This window comes from Nycticebus coucang, chromosome 23 (genome assembly GCF_027406575.1).
Source record: "Nycticebus coucang isolate mNycCou1 chromosome 23, mNycCou1.pri, whole genome shotgun sequence".
In the NCBI taxonomy this organism is placed as follows: domain Eukaryota; kingdom Metazoa; phylum Chordata; class Mammalia; order Primates; family Lorisidae; genus Nycticebus; species Nycticebus coucang.
Window position 1 is genome coordinate 2,890,131 of NC_069802.1, and position 14,020 is coordinate 2,904,150.

The 14,020-nt window shown below is 46.5% G+C and overlaps 1 protein-coding gene across 2 annotated transcripts in view; it reads left to right on the forward strand.

The window, feature by feature from the left end:
• Window positions 1-495: 495 nt before the first annotated feature.
• The window catches only part of LNX1 (ligand of numb-protein X 1), a 189,827-nt gene continuing 176,302 nt past the window's right edge, over window positions 496-14,020 (forward strand). For both annotated transcript variants that reach the window (XM_053578038.1, XM_053578039.1), the window contains exon 1: window positions 496-916. The gene's annotated coding sequence lies outside the window, so the exon portion shown is untranslated. The remainder of the gene's footprint in view (window positions 917-14,020) is intronic.

Consider the following 14,020-nt stretch of genomic DNA (forward strand, 5'->3'; position numbering starts at 1 on the left):
GCTAGGATTAACAAGAAATCCTTATTTAACCCATAGTTCTATATTTTTAGAGTTAAAAGTCTGAATAGTGTCAGCCATAAATTTGTTGACTCCTTTTCTTTGTCTGCAAACATTAGTATTCACTCAGGAGCAACTCTGCTTATGGAAAATCTTTGAGCCTTTTGACAAGAATGAGAAAGAATCAGAGTTGCTGCAGGTTTTGGTGTGTGCCTCTTTGCATATTCAAAAATAAAGAATGCTCAGGATTCCAAGGCCCTGCCTATGTAAGAACCGACTCCCCACCCCCACCCCACCTCAGAGATGCTGTTCCAGGCCTAATGATGGCCTGAAGGTGCAGTGACCCTGTGTTTATTTCCTTGCTGATTCCCTTCCTGGCTCCAAGGTCACTTTCCCATTGCCTGCCGGAAAACAACAACCAGGGGTGAGGGAGGCCTGACTTGGCAGCCCTACAGGTGGACAAAAGGATCCTGGCTTTTGGCGAGAGCAGAAGGAAGTTCAAGGGAGCCTCGGCCCCATCTGAACCAGAACACATTTGTCACTGATGCTGATGAGTGCTGTGCTGTGGGGGGCCGCTCTGCCTGGAAGCCCCCCATAACTGCTCTCAGATTTTGGGGGTGTTGTGCTGTGGGGGGCCGCTCCGCCTAGAAGGCCCCCATAGCTGCTCTCAGATTTTGGGGGTGCTGTGCTGTGGGGGGTCGCTCTGCCTGGAAGGCCCCCATAAGCTGCTCTCAGGTTTTTAGGATCTGCAAGGCAGAGGGGCAAGGTGGAAAGATTTTCATGCGTATCTGGAACACAGAACACAAGAAAGAGAAAGAAAATTTTCTCAAGCTACTGCTGAACCTGAAAAGCTCAGCTCGCAGAGGGACTGTCTCCTGAGGCCTCACGCTCCTGGGAACTAATCCATGATGCAGCAAAGGTGAGCCGGCCCCGTTCCTGCACCAGGTAGCTTCTCACACAATTGGGAAAACTTTGCCCCTACTCATCATCCTCAGGCGCACAAACAGAGCAGGTTGTTGAGCAGAGTCCAGAAGACAGAAATGTCCAAGTGTGTCTTGTAAAGTGGTAGAAAGGCCTCAGGACGTTTGTTCTCAGTACCTGATGTTTCTGCCTGGTCTTTGGAAGCCTTCTTCCTTTGCTTTCAAAAAAAAACGAAAAGGACTTGCCAAACAGGTCAGTAAAGATGTGGGAAATGGCACCAGGCGTGACTAGATCATGTAGCATTGTACTCAAAACGCATTCACAGGCGGCTAATAAGGGGGAGAGAAGCTACGGCCCACATGGTACACAGGCCGCAGGTAGTGACAGTGCGTCCTGTCCCTGTTCTGCCTCTTCTGAGCTGAGCAAGGACTCGACTCTCTGAATCAAATTCCAGGCTACATTGGTGGCCACATACTCTGACAGAAACTCCTGGAAAAGCCGGACATAGATGGCCACAGCATCCTGTATGATACACTACCTGTCCTTTAGCCCTGTCTACTTCCAATCCTGGGTACTGAATCCAACTGTGTCCCCTGCACCCGCACTGACTGAGTCACACATGTCAGGGTATGGTGCAAGCGTTGTGCCCAAGGGGTGTTAAATGGTGCAAAGTAGGGGGAGATGAGCTTCCAACTTGGGCTCAGTGTTATGTGGCGACTTGGATTGAGGGAGAGCATTTCGAATTCTCACAGCTCCCTAGGGAGAAATGGGTGGTGTGACCACTGACAGAAGTCCACACTGCAGGGCCAGGTCAGGGGCACAGCCTGGGGAATTAGACTGTCTGGACTCGAATCTTGGTTCTACCACCTTGTAGAACCTGCGTGTCCTGGGGTGGCTCAGTTAACCCCCCTGACCTCAGTTTGCTGATATATAAAATGGGAATGCTGGCAATATGTCCCTTACAGAGCTGTCTTAGGTTTAAATGAGCTGATGCCTGTGAGCCTTTGCTGGCAGGCAGTAAGTACTTGGAGATACTATCTATCATAATGTCTGTGTGCCTGGCTCCAGGGGAAATGCGGGGAATGCTGCTAAGAGGAACCCTGCCCTCCATTTAATCAAAACATTCTGAGTTAGTTCTGTACAGCTAACTCCATACGGTGTGACGAGTGCTCTGACCTCACGGGGGAGGAATCCGCTAAGTCTGGTGGGGTTGCCAGGGAAGCTTCTGGGCACCCTTCGGGGGAGGGTTTGTGGGAAGAGGTTTCACAGCAGAGCCCCTTGTGAGGGAGGTGGCACGGACAGTGGGAAGAACTACACAGATCTGATTCTGAATCCCAGCTCCCTCCTCTATTTACATTTGCACATATGGAAGGTGCCAAAAAATGTAGACACGTTAAGAAAGGAAAGGACGATATCAGATGTGTAACGATCACGTCACATTTGGCTTCTGCAATTGTCAAAGGTGTGCAACGTGACTGGTATTTATCTTTTATTGTTGGTACATACTGAGTATTACAATTTTAAGATGGTGTTTTCTTTTCTTAAAACACATGGACACCTTTTGGCAGCCTCTGTGCTTATTCCTGTATGATTTACATGTGTTGCAAACAGGAAACTCACACTGGCACTTCCGATGTAAATCCAACACCGCACTCTTCTCCCTTTCCATATCAGTAGCTCCCCTCGCTGACATTAATCAGAGGCTGCCCCACTTTAGCCTTAATATATCTGCTTATTTGCTCAGTTGCCAGCATGTCACCAACTGCTATCACAACCACTCCCCTCCCCACACAGATGCCCTTCTCCCCTGGCTCGGGCTCTGGCCCTCTGTTCCAAGACATCAGATCTCCACCCTGCGCAGGGTGCCTGGCCTGGCCCCACAGAAGGGCTGTAAGGACCGTGACCCCACCCTGCCTTTGTGCTGTATATATGTTGTACTGGTTTGATTGTGTGGGAGTGGGGCTGTCTCCTCCCTACAGACAGGGCAAGTATCCCCAGCACCAGGCCTGAGCCTTGCTCCTTTTTCTGTTCCATCCAGTTCTGCTCTCCTCTCCAGGGATGTGGGCTGCTCACTATCTGCTCTGGGTAGAACCTTTCCCGAATGAAAACTATTTGGGCAGCCACTGCTCCTTTTGCTCCCCTCCCAACTCCTGATCTAGGCTCCCGTCATTGATTTACTCAACAGCAGATACGAAGCACTTACTGTGTTTCTGGTGTTTGGTGAGGGCGGGACATAGCGATTTAAAGCCTTGGACTTTCCCTCAAGGACCTCTCAGTCCCCTGTGGAAAGTGGACAAGTACTCAGTGTTAACTCAGTGTGGCCAAGGACAGGCAGAGCTACTCAGTGGCCTGCTGTGGGAGGGCACATGGGCAGAGAGGAGATGCTGGAGGAGCGTCCTGAACGGGCTAGAAGGGAGCAGTGGACGAGTGAAGGGGTGGAGAACTTTGGGAGCTAACTCGGGGTGTCTGTGTCAAGGCCCGAAGCCTGGAAGGGACTGGATAGGCAGGCAGCAGCTGTCGAGGTGGGCCGCAACCAGGCCAACATGGCTAGAGTTTAGACTTTAGGACAAGAGGCTCAGGAGCGGACTTCCTGGGTTCAAGTCCTGGTTCAACAACTTACCTACAGCCATTTGACCTTGGGCAAGTTTCTGCTCTGTGCCTCAGTTTCTTTCACTGTAAACTGGCGATGGTAACAGTGCTTACCTTGTAAGATTGATGTGATTAAATCAGTTCTATTACGCAATATGCACAGAACATATGTGCATATGGAAAACACATAATAAATATTAGCGGTTGTCACCATTACTTCCCAATAAGTGGGTTAAAAAGGGGTCAGAGCATTGACAAAACAGAGGCACCAAAAAATAGAATCAATTAGTTAAAAGATAAATAGACGTTAGCATTTTAAAAGGAACTCTGAAGTTGTGATCTTGAGAACTTTTTGGACTTACTTTTTAACTTACTGGGTTTTTCTTTTAGGGGTTGGTGGTACCATAATTTTTTTTTTTTTTATTTTAGCCTCAAAAGGTCCCGATGTTGCCCTGCATTCCAAGGGGCCCTTCTGTCTTCTATTGGTTTTCCATTCACCATGATCTATTAAGAGTCGCCATCAGATGTACTTAGTGAGTTCTAGTCTTATAGTAATTGTCACGATTGTCCTGACAGCCCAGTACTGACCAAAGCTGCCCCAAAGCTGAAAGGGGACCATCCTGAAATTCAGCTCTTCACCCTGTCTGTGTGTGGGGGGGGCTGGTAGGACAGGGAGTGGGAGAGCTCGTGCAACTGCTCCATGGCACACTTAAAATATGTTGATCAAAAACAAAAAAGAGTAAAAAAAAGTATTGTGCTTTGAACTTCTTTCATAAATAATTTAATCAATGATCTTTAAGATCTTCTCCTGGCACACCACTGCGCTGGGGCACACCGTACTGACATACAGTACGTATGCAGGGAGACTGCCTCCTAAACCAATCAGACCAACATCATACTGAAGATACAGACACAAAAGAGACTCTGCACTCACGTTAATTATTCAGTGTGTGTGGCACATGCTGAAACATTTTGGGCTTGCAGTTCTCTACAGGTGGAAAATGAACCAAAGCTAGTTTGTGAAAGAATTTGAAGAAATGTGTACACACTGATAGTCCAGTCCTGCACTCACAGTCACAGATGGACCCAGCATGGCAGCCCAGTCCTGCACCCACAGTCATAGACAGACCCAGCATGGCAGCCCAGTCCTGCACCCACAGTCATAGACAGACCCAGCGTAGTAGCCCAGTCCTGCACCCAGTCAGAGACAACCCAGCATGGGAGCCCAGTCCTGCACCCACAGTCACAGATGGACCCAGCATGGAAGCCCAGTCCTGCACCCACAGTCATAGACAGACCCAGTGTGGTAGCCCAGTCCTGCACCCAGTCAGAGACAACCTAGCATGGGAGCCCAGTCCTGCACCCACAGTCACAGATGGACCCAGCATGGAAGCCCAGTCCTGCACCCATAGTCATAGACAGACCCAGCATGGTAGCCAAGTCCTGCACCCAGTCAGAGACAACCCAGCATGGGAGCCCAGTCCTGCACCCACAGTCACAGATGGACCCAGCATGGTAGCCCAGTCCTGCACCCACAGTCATAGACAGACCCATCATGGTAGCCCAGTCCTGCACCCAGTCAGAGACAACCCAGCATGGGAGCCCAGTCCTGCACCCACAGTCACAGATGGAACCAGCATGGCAGCCCAGTCCTACACCCATAGTCATAGACAGACCCAGCATGGTAGCCAAGTCCTGCACCCAGTCAGAGACAACCCAGTATGGGAGCCCAGTCCTGCACCCAGTCAGAGACAACCCAGCATGGGAGCCCAGTCCTGCACCCACAGTCACAGATGGACCCAGCATGGTAGCCCAGTCCTATACCCATAGTCATAGACAGACCCAGCATGGTAGCCAAGTCCTGCACCCAGTCAGAGACAACCCAGCATGGTAGCCCAGTCCTGCACCCACAGTCAGAGACCACCCAGCTTGGTAGCCCAGTCCTGCACCCACAGTCATAGATGGACTCAGCATGTGGCCACACCTGAATTCAATGGCACAGCCTGTGTCAGATGAAGCACCCTCCTAGCCTCTGGTGCTAGGACAGGAAAAGGGAAAAAATTGGAGCCAGGAGATGGTTTCTTCCCTCTTTCCTGAGTGTCTGAGCAGGATGGTGCCTGCCTTTCAGAGCTTCCTCCAGTTTTCATTGGGCAGGTTCCCCACCAGCTCCATGATGGGAGGGGTGGGGTGTGTGTCTTAAATTACTCGGGTTAAATTGGAACAATAATGAAATAATCATGAAAAAAATTACGGCAGGTGCTTTGTAAAGCACAAAATAGGTGTTTTTATTTGTATACCACTTACACACAAAAAAACTCCCGTAACTATAGTTGGAGAATAGAAAAATGGAACAATGGCTACATGCTGGCATGGACCATTTCTGGTCAGCACAGTATTTTTCTTTCTTTCTTTCTTTTTTTTTTTCTTTTACATATACATGTGTTTATTAGGTTTCCACTTTTTGCCTTCACAAAATTAAAAAGGCTTAAAATTTAATAACAATAACAATGTTTAAGATAAGGACTAGAAACAAAAACCTCATAAAGAACGAATGAAGATAAATACATTCAGAAAAGAAATCAGACAATTGCTGCATCGAAATATTAAGCAATAATAATAATAATGCAAAGAAAGTAACATTCACATCGTCAGATAAGAGTATGTCTATTATAGAATGCTTTGACTCTGAGGTTCAGTATGGAGTCATCAGTTAACTTCTTTTTTTTTTTTTTCAAAGTCTCAGAAAATAGAGAGACTTTGAAAATAAGAAAATATTTATAACTAATATTTATAAATGAAAGTAAAAGATAATTTAAAAAAACAGATCATGCCAAATCTTATAGACAATAGAAAAAGAAGAAATACTTCAAAATCATTCTACTTAATCTTAAAAATCACCCCACATCCCCAAATCAGGAGATTTTGCATAAAAAATCCAAATTTGGAATTATTTTAAAGCATAGGAAATTCTGGCCATATTGGTCCCACCCTCATTTATTCACTCAGCAAGTGAGAGGCCAGGCACTACTCTGGGCGTTGAGTCTGCAGCAGAGGCAAGACAGACGTGGGGCGTATGGATACATAAGATACTAGCAGGAAATTAGAGACCCTCTGAGCAAAGCAGGCTAGGGCTGGAGACTGACAGTGGGGGAGGAGGACTGTTTTCCTAGAGTGCCCAGGGAAGACCTTTCTGGCCTCGCCACCATTCCCCGCCACGCCACCTACTCCTCCTGGTCATTTCCTGATACCTGCCTGGCGGTTGGCGGCATCTGAGGCTGAGGTCTCCCATAAAGTGATGGGAAATATAAACAAGAATTCAAATTAGAAACGAGGGGAATAAAAGTAAGAATAGGATGTCAAGACCAGTAGAAGCAGGAACCAAGTCCTAAGAACCCTCATGATGGGTTAGTTGGGCATCAGACTTACCTAAAGTTCCTGGCAACCAAAACTAAGGGAAGTAAGCTTACTGACATCACTCCCATTTTCAGGAAGGAAGAAATAAAGCCCTCCCTTTATGAGTCCAAGCTTTCCTCACTTGGACATGGAGTAGAACTGAGGACCTCAGGTTTTGAACTCCAAATGTTGTCACTAACACATTGCACGGGAGGGTGCTGTTTCCCCCTGGTTCAGTCATTCATTCAAGACAGCTTTATTGAGACACAAATAAGCATTAGAGATACAAAAGTGCCTGATTTTGGCTTTTGTTTGTTTGTTTGTTTTTCCTAATGGCACAGCTCAGCTAAGTTAGACTCAGATAATGCAGGGCCCACCCTTTGTTCCTTCTGATCTCAGTTCACACAGTATTTAGAACAGATAGAATGCCCCTCACTGTCCCCCTTCCATAAATCTATCTTTTCTCAGTTGGTTAAATAGTGAGAAAGTAAAGATTATAATTAATAGTTCTTGCAACATGCCGCAGCCTTAGCCACTCCTATTGCTCAGAGGCAGTTTCTGCGGCCTGGACCTTTGATTCAAGCAGGCAAATCTTTGTCCTCCTTTCTGGAATAGCCTCAGCAGGTAGACACCAATTGTAGCACCCTTAACACTGAGAACCACCCACTTAAGAGAGAGAAATTACTCTGTTCATTCAATCTCTGCACATTCCTGGGTGGGTGACCAAAGGCGAAGAATCTGGCCCATCTTCCAGAATGTTCCTGGGGAGCTCTCTCAAGCCTCCAGTCCCCTAAGCTTCCCAAGAGTTCCCCGCAAGGGAAGCCCCTCCCCTGGTTCCTGGTATGTGTAAGCACCACGGTGTGTCCCCCGGGACTGGGCATATCTGTCTTTCCACTGTGCTTCGGCCCTGGGAGAAAACATGCAGGTAACTTTTCTGTGCAGATGCCGGCCTCGCTGAGCCCTTATCCCCTGGACTACCTTTTGGCTCACTGGAGATTTTATGGGCTCGGTGTCCTGCTGCTGGCGAGAGCTGAGGGCGTGTCCACGAGGCAGGGCTTTTGAAAACTGTGCTGCTTGCGATCCTTAACCCGACTTCCTGCACCCGCTACCACACCTCTCTGCTGCTCTGACTAAATATGCCCTTTGAGCCAACCTCACAGAACTGGTTCTTTGAGTTGGTAACAGTCATCTTCCAGAAGCACCCTGGGCTCCCTCTAGCAAGAACGTCCTCTCACAGTCTTGGCTTGTCCATCTGGCAACCAGGCCCTTCTGGTGCAGAGGTCACCTGCCCCACGGGAGATGCTAGGCACGAAAGGCCAAGGCTCTAACCAACTGAAGGAAGCCTCAGGTCTCACAGGCTTGTAGGTGGATGGAGCAAGGGGTCCCTGCAAAAGGCCCCAGGGTCATGATGGGCCTTCCCAGTGTTAACATTTAGGGCAGGAAATCTGTGTACATCCAGGAATGCTCCTTTCTCCCAGAAAAAAGGGCTAAAGAGTCACCATGCTAGATATGACTTCAGGTATACACAGTATATACTCAAAGGGCCAAAGCTGGTGCTGGGCTCTCAGGACCTATCAGAAGGGCTAGGAGAGCCTTTTACCCCTGTCTGTTGTTAGATTTCAAATTTAAAATCTTCATTTCATCTAATGTCATACACATATTAAAATTTTAATGTATGTTCAAAGAACTAATTTGTTCTATATCTACATTTTAACTATATCATATTTTTATGTTTATCTTGGGTTTTTTTTTTAATATCCTAAGAACCTCAAAAAGAGTGGAAGTAGCCTGGGCCTGCCTTGGCGTCCGTCTCATACACACAGTAAGTCACAAAGGGAGGGTGGTCTCCACGTGCACCGACAGGTGCCGAAAGTTCCATGTAGAGTTTCCATCTAATGTCTTTAAATTAAAAAATGTAATTTAAAAAAAAAAATCCATGGGGGAATATATAATGACCTCTCAAAACTCAGTAATGAGAAAGCAGTCAAGCCAATTTAGAAATACAGTACTCAAAAGATTTGAACAGTCACTTTGCCAAAGAAGATAGACAGACAACAAGAAAGCAAATGGAAAAGATGATCAACATCGTTAGTCATGAAGGGAAAGCAAATTAAAACCACCACGGTCCCCTTCCATACCTGTCAGGATGGCTAAACTGAAGAAGACTGCCCTCTACTGAGTGTTAGTAAGTACATGTAGGAGCGGGAACTGCTGGTGAAAGCAAAATGGTGCAACCACTTTGGAAAAGAGTTTGACAGTTGTTTTTAAAGTTAAATATACACTTACTCTATGACCCAGCCATTTAACTCCTAAGTATTTACCCAAGAGAAATGGAAGCTTACATCAGTGCAAAGACTTGTACACATATTTTCATAGCAGCTTTACTGATAACAGCCCCAAAGTGGAAACAACCCAATGCCCACCAAGAGGCGAATGAACAAACAGATGATGCTATGTCCAGAGAACACAACAAATATAGCTCATCAGTAGGAGGGGAAGGATTGCTGACACAAACAAGTTTAGTAAGTCCCCAAATTATGCTGAGTGAAAGAGCACACATTGACTGATTTCACTTTTAGGTAGAATTCTAGAATGCATAAATTATCTGCAGTTAGAGAAAACAGATCAGTGGGTGCTGGGGACATGGTGGGGGGGAGAACAGGAGAGAGGGACCGAAGGAATTTGCTAGAATCAATCAGACTGGAACATTGGATACGTGTGTTAAGATGGACCCCTGGCTGTTATGGGATGGGGGCCAGAGATATAGCTACTAGGTCCGCTTGGGTGATTTCGGCATTTCTCTCTTCTCCGGCTGAGTGTGGAGGTTGCAGCCATAACGCGCTGGCACTGGCTGGATAATGTTACTGAATGAAGTGCAAGAAACTTATAAAAAATGCATCGGCCTATGGGTGGATGAAAGCCCAGCCGTGCCATCCTCTCACTCTCCCTGAAGAGCGCTTTTTATCTGGGTAAGACCCTCATGGGGCCAGAAGAGACTGGGATCAAAATACACTGGATATGCTATTTGTGTGACTAAAAATCCCTCCTTCTTAGAGAGTAAGGAGGGTGTCCCCTCCCCTTCCCCAGGACAGAGAAAGTGGCCAAGCAGCTTGGATCACTTCCAGCTTCCTCCAGCCAAAGACGGCGCAGCGTCCCAGCGTTCACTGAGGAAACAGAACTCGCACACACAGGCACACACAGCCGCCCCCAGGCCCCCGAACCGCAGGTGCAAACCCCAATTAGAGCTCCCAATACCTTTTCATCCCTAACAAGGGCCCGGCCTCAGCCCCTGCCAGGGACTGAGGAAAGCCCCGGAAGGGTCTGCCGATTGGACTGGAAGAGACAAAGAGTGTCCACATAAAGCAGCTCGTGTGAGTTGAACTTGAAACACACCTTCGATTTCCAAACCTCGCGTGACAATTAGCCAATGTGCTATTTTATGAAACATCAGTTATGGCCACAGGAAACGAACTGCTTTCCAATGCCCCGCTCCCTCCTTAGGCCACAGGGGAGCGTGTCCTGCAGACTTGCCAGGCGTGTGCTCACACCTCTGGCTTTGGTTGTCTCTGCCATGGGCAACAGTTCGCCTACACTGATGTCGTTTTCAGGGTTACGGGTGCAGGGTGGTCCTCCTGCAACTCATGGCTCTTTATTGCTAATTCATATCAAGGCCTAAAACAAAAGCACTTTTGATCCTTCATTTTTAGCACAGAGACCTAGGGATTTTGATGTGTGCATCAATGCTCCTTCCTCAGCAGAAAAGCATGAAGGCCATAGACTCATTTTTCCAGGCCTCCTCTTCTTCCTATTCTGTGGACTTTTTTGAAGGGAAGGCTATCAAACTTACAGGGAGCTCTGTGCTTTGTCCGTGAACAGAAGAAAGACCTCACCCCAGCTGTCTCCTTGTTGTAGCCACACACTCTCAGGCACTAATTTCTAGCCCTCCTGGCAATCCTTATTTTTAATACCCCAGTCTCCTAAGAAATGCCAACAATCAAAAATGCTAACAAAAGAATATTAGAAACCCACATGCCCCCACTAATGCCATACTATTTTTCTGCGATTCCTCTTAGAGCTTGTAATGGGGCACACCTTTTTGTCTACTCAGTCCATGTCTGTGTGTGTAACTCTTGATTCTTCTTCTAACTCGGCTTCGCCACTGGCTCTGCAGTCACAGAACAGAAATGGCTGGAAAGTTGGCCGCACAAGAAAGAGTTCTCACGAGACTTTGCCACCCCACACTGCCCATTCTGGTCAGCAAGAACGAAGCTAGCTTCCTGCAAGCTCTGCTCGATCAAGAAATAGCCCTATTTTGTGCGTCACTGTCTTCTGTTTAAAGAGAGTGGATTTGACACATACTGTGCATTCATTAATGTTGAATATGTGGCCCGTGGCACCTCAGCTCAAGACTGAATACAGGGCTTGGCTCTGTGAGCTGAGGAACACGAGACGGCTCTCCACCACAATGCTTGGGGGCTATGGCAAAACAAAGTCACCAGGGAAAAGCACAGAAATGAGGAAAATGTGGCGCTGCAGAGACCACAAATAGAGGACTTGTTTACAGAATGAGAGCTGAAACAAAAAGGCAGAGCATCACCCAGCTTGACCCCCAACTGGGGAATGTGTGACTTAAATTTTGCCACTTTGTGCATGTCCACAAATGACCACAAGGCATTGTTAGTATTGATTTTGTGGTTACAAGTACATTTTATTTAGTAGGCAAACTTACAACTATGAAATCTGTAAATAACAAGGATTAACTTGACATATATACTAATACACAATCTCATGAAGACAGGAGGAAAGCAGCCATTCATTTTTCCCTTTGAAACAGGTCTGGTAAAAGCACGACCACCATGATGGCTGCCCTCTATCCACGATAAATCATTTCTTCCCAAGCAGTTGTTTCAGGAGTCTTCTCTCCTTCCTTCAAGATCAGATTCAAAATTTCTAGGTCTGGTCGGGTGGAAGTCATAAGTTCAGAGTTTGAGTGGTGTCTCAGCAGCCTGACCTTGAACATGGAATAAATTTCTTCATCTGTAGAAGGCAAAGTCCATATTTCATTCACTCTAAGACATTTATTCTTTCACATTTTAATATCTCTGAAACTGTGGTTTGGTTTGGTTTTATATTTGGTGATGCATTTTCTTTCTGGGCAGTACATATAATGAAATACGGGTTCATATTTCACCCTTGGGAATCTTAGAAGTGATGAAATATAGTGATCACGATACCTGCCTCACAGTGTTGTGAGGATTTGGCAAGCTACAACTTCACGGTGTTGCTGCGAAAAAACAAATAACGTGACAATCTGCGTAGGGCGCAAAGCAAGGGACAATTGCTGTGACTGTATTTTCTTACTTCCAGAGTGGATCAATCTTTTTACTTCTGAAATTGCTTGAGAAATTTCATCATAGCTGCACCCTGTGACTCAGAATAGATTTTTTCAAGCCGCGGTTGGTACACACACATTATTTTAATAGGTTATAACATCTTTTGTTATTGGCTAGAAATTCCAAAAAGAGTTTAAGAACCGGGGCTTTGAGGAAAGCAAAACACAATTCTTTGGAGGCCAAGGCCTTCCTCCCTTCATGCCCATGATTCTGTGACCACGGGGCCCTGTGGTTCCGTTTACACTGTGGGACTCTGCAGCTCCTTCCACATTTCTTCCTTTCTTTTGGTGGCAAAAGGAAAGTGAAACAATTGAGGCAAGAATTCAGCCTACACTATCAACATCACCCAAGATAATTCCATCTGTGTCATCCAGATCTTTACCTCCATTGTGTTTTTGCTTCTTTGGGGAAGGAAGGGAGGTTAACTGGGTTCTGTGTCCAGAAGAAAGCTTCGTAATGCCCTCACTCCACACAGGTGTTTCCAGATGCAGTCCATGATCCTGTTTCCTTGTGTATGTTTGTTTGTTCCTTGACGTAGAGAGATAATGTTCCTTGTATTTACATTTGTATGTAAATACAAATTTGAGGAATGTCACTGGAGTCTAAATATGGGAATAGGATGGGATCAGCTAATTGGGTATGTAGGGCAGAAAGGCTGCTGGGTGGGGGGTGCTCCCTAATGGGAAAGTATGGAGGTTACTTTGCTGCCCTGTTGCCAAATTATGGTCAAATTGAGTGAATAAATGGAGGGGGTAGAAACCCAGGGATTATCAGGCTGCTTCTCTGTGTGTGACTGTTTCAAGCCACCTAAATATGGGCACCCCTCCATCATCTCACTTTACAGTTCTAAAACCTGAATCTCAAAGGGGAAATGATTTGTGTAAGGTCGTAAGAGTCAGAGACAGAACCAGCCCAACACCCCGGCCCTTCTTCCCAGAGCCCTCCTCTCAGTACTCGAGGGGTGAGGAGCTCTAACCAGAGTCCCAGAGATGTGTCACCACCCCTCTGCTGTTCTGCTTCTCCTGTGGTCTTCTCCAAGGGGCATCTCAAACCTAGCCACTGTGCGGCTATTATGTAACAGGTGCATGCTATTTTTTTTTTTAACTATGAAGTTTTGTTTTTTCCTCAATCAAGGCAAGGGTGCATCCCTCTTGTACCACCACAACTCCTCCCTTTAAAAAAATAAGTAAAAAGTAGTAGCAGTACAGTCTCCACGAGAACCCTTTTGATTTCCACTCTCAATAGCAGCCATTGTCCTCAGCGGTTATTGCTACCGAGTGCTGGCCAGTAGAGACTAGTATCTCCTGATGTAAATGTAGCCCTGGAACACAGATTTCCACTGACCCAACCAAGGTCACATAAAGAACTAGTGAGGTTCCTGATTCCCAGCCATTGGCTGCAGTGTTATACACACTTAGTAAATATTTACAGCTCTAAATAGCCTCCCGGCTGCAGTGAGGACAAGAAGTACTCACATATGTATGCTCATGCTTAAAAAGCAGATGTGAGAAAACGTAAACTTGAATTACAGGGACATGGTCTCCTTGATTAGTAACTGGGTTAAAAGCCGGAGAGCCAAGATTGAAGGCCAGCACTTTGTCCCTTTAGCTCGATTGTCTTATATATAAGATGGCTTGCTCTTCATGAGTTACAGAGAATCGTTAAATTTATCTATGAATCAAATCATGTCCCCACTTGCCAATGGACTTTTTTTTACATTAAAGCAC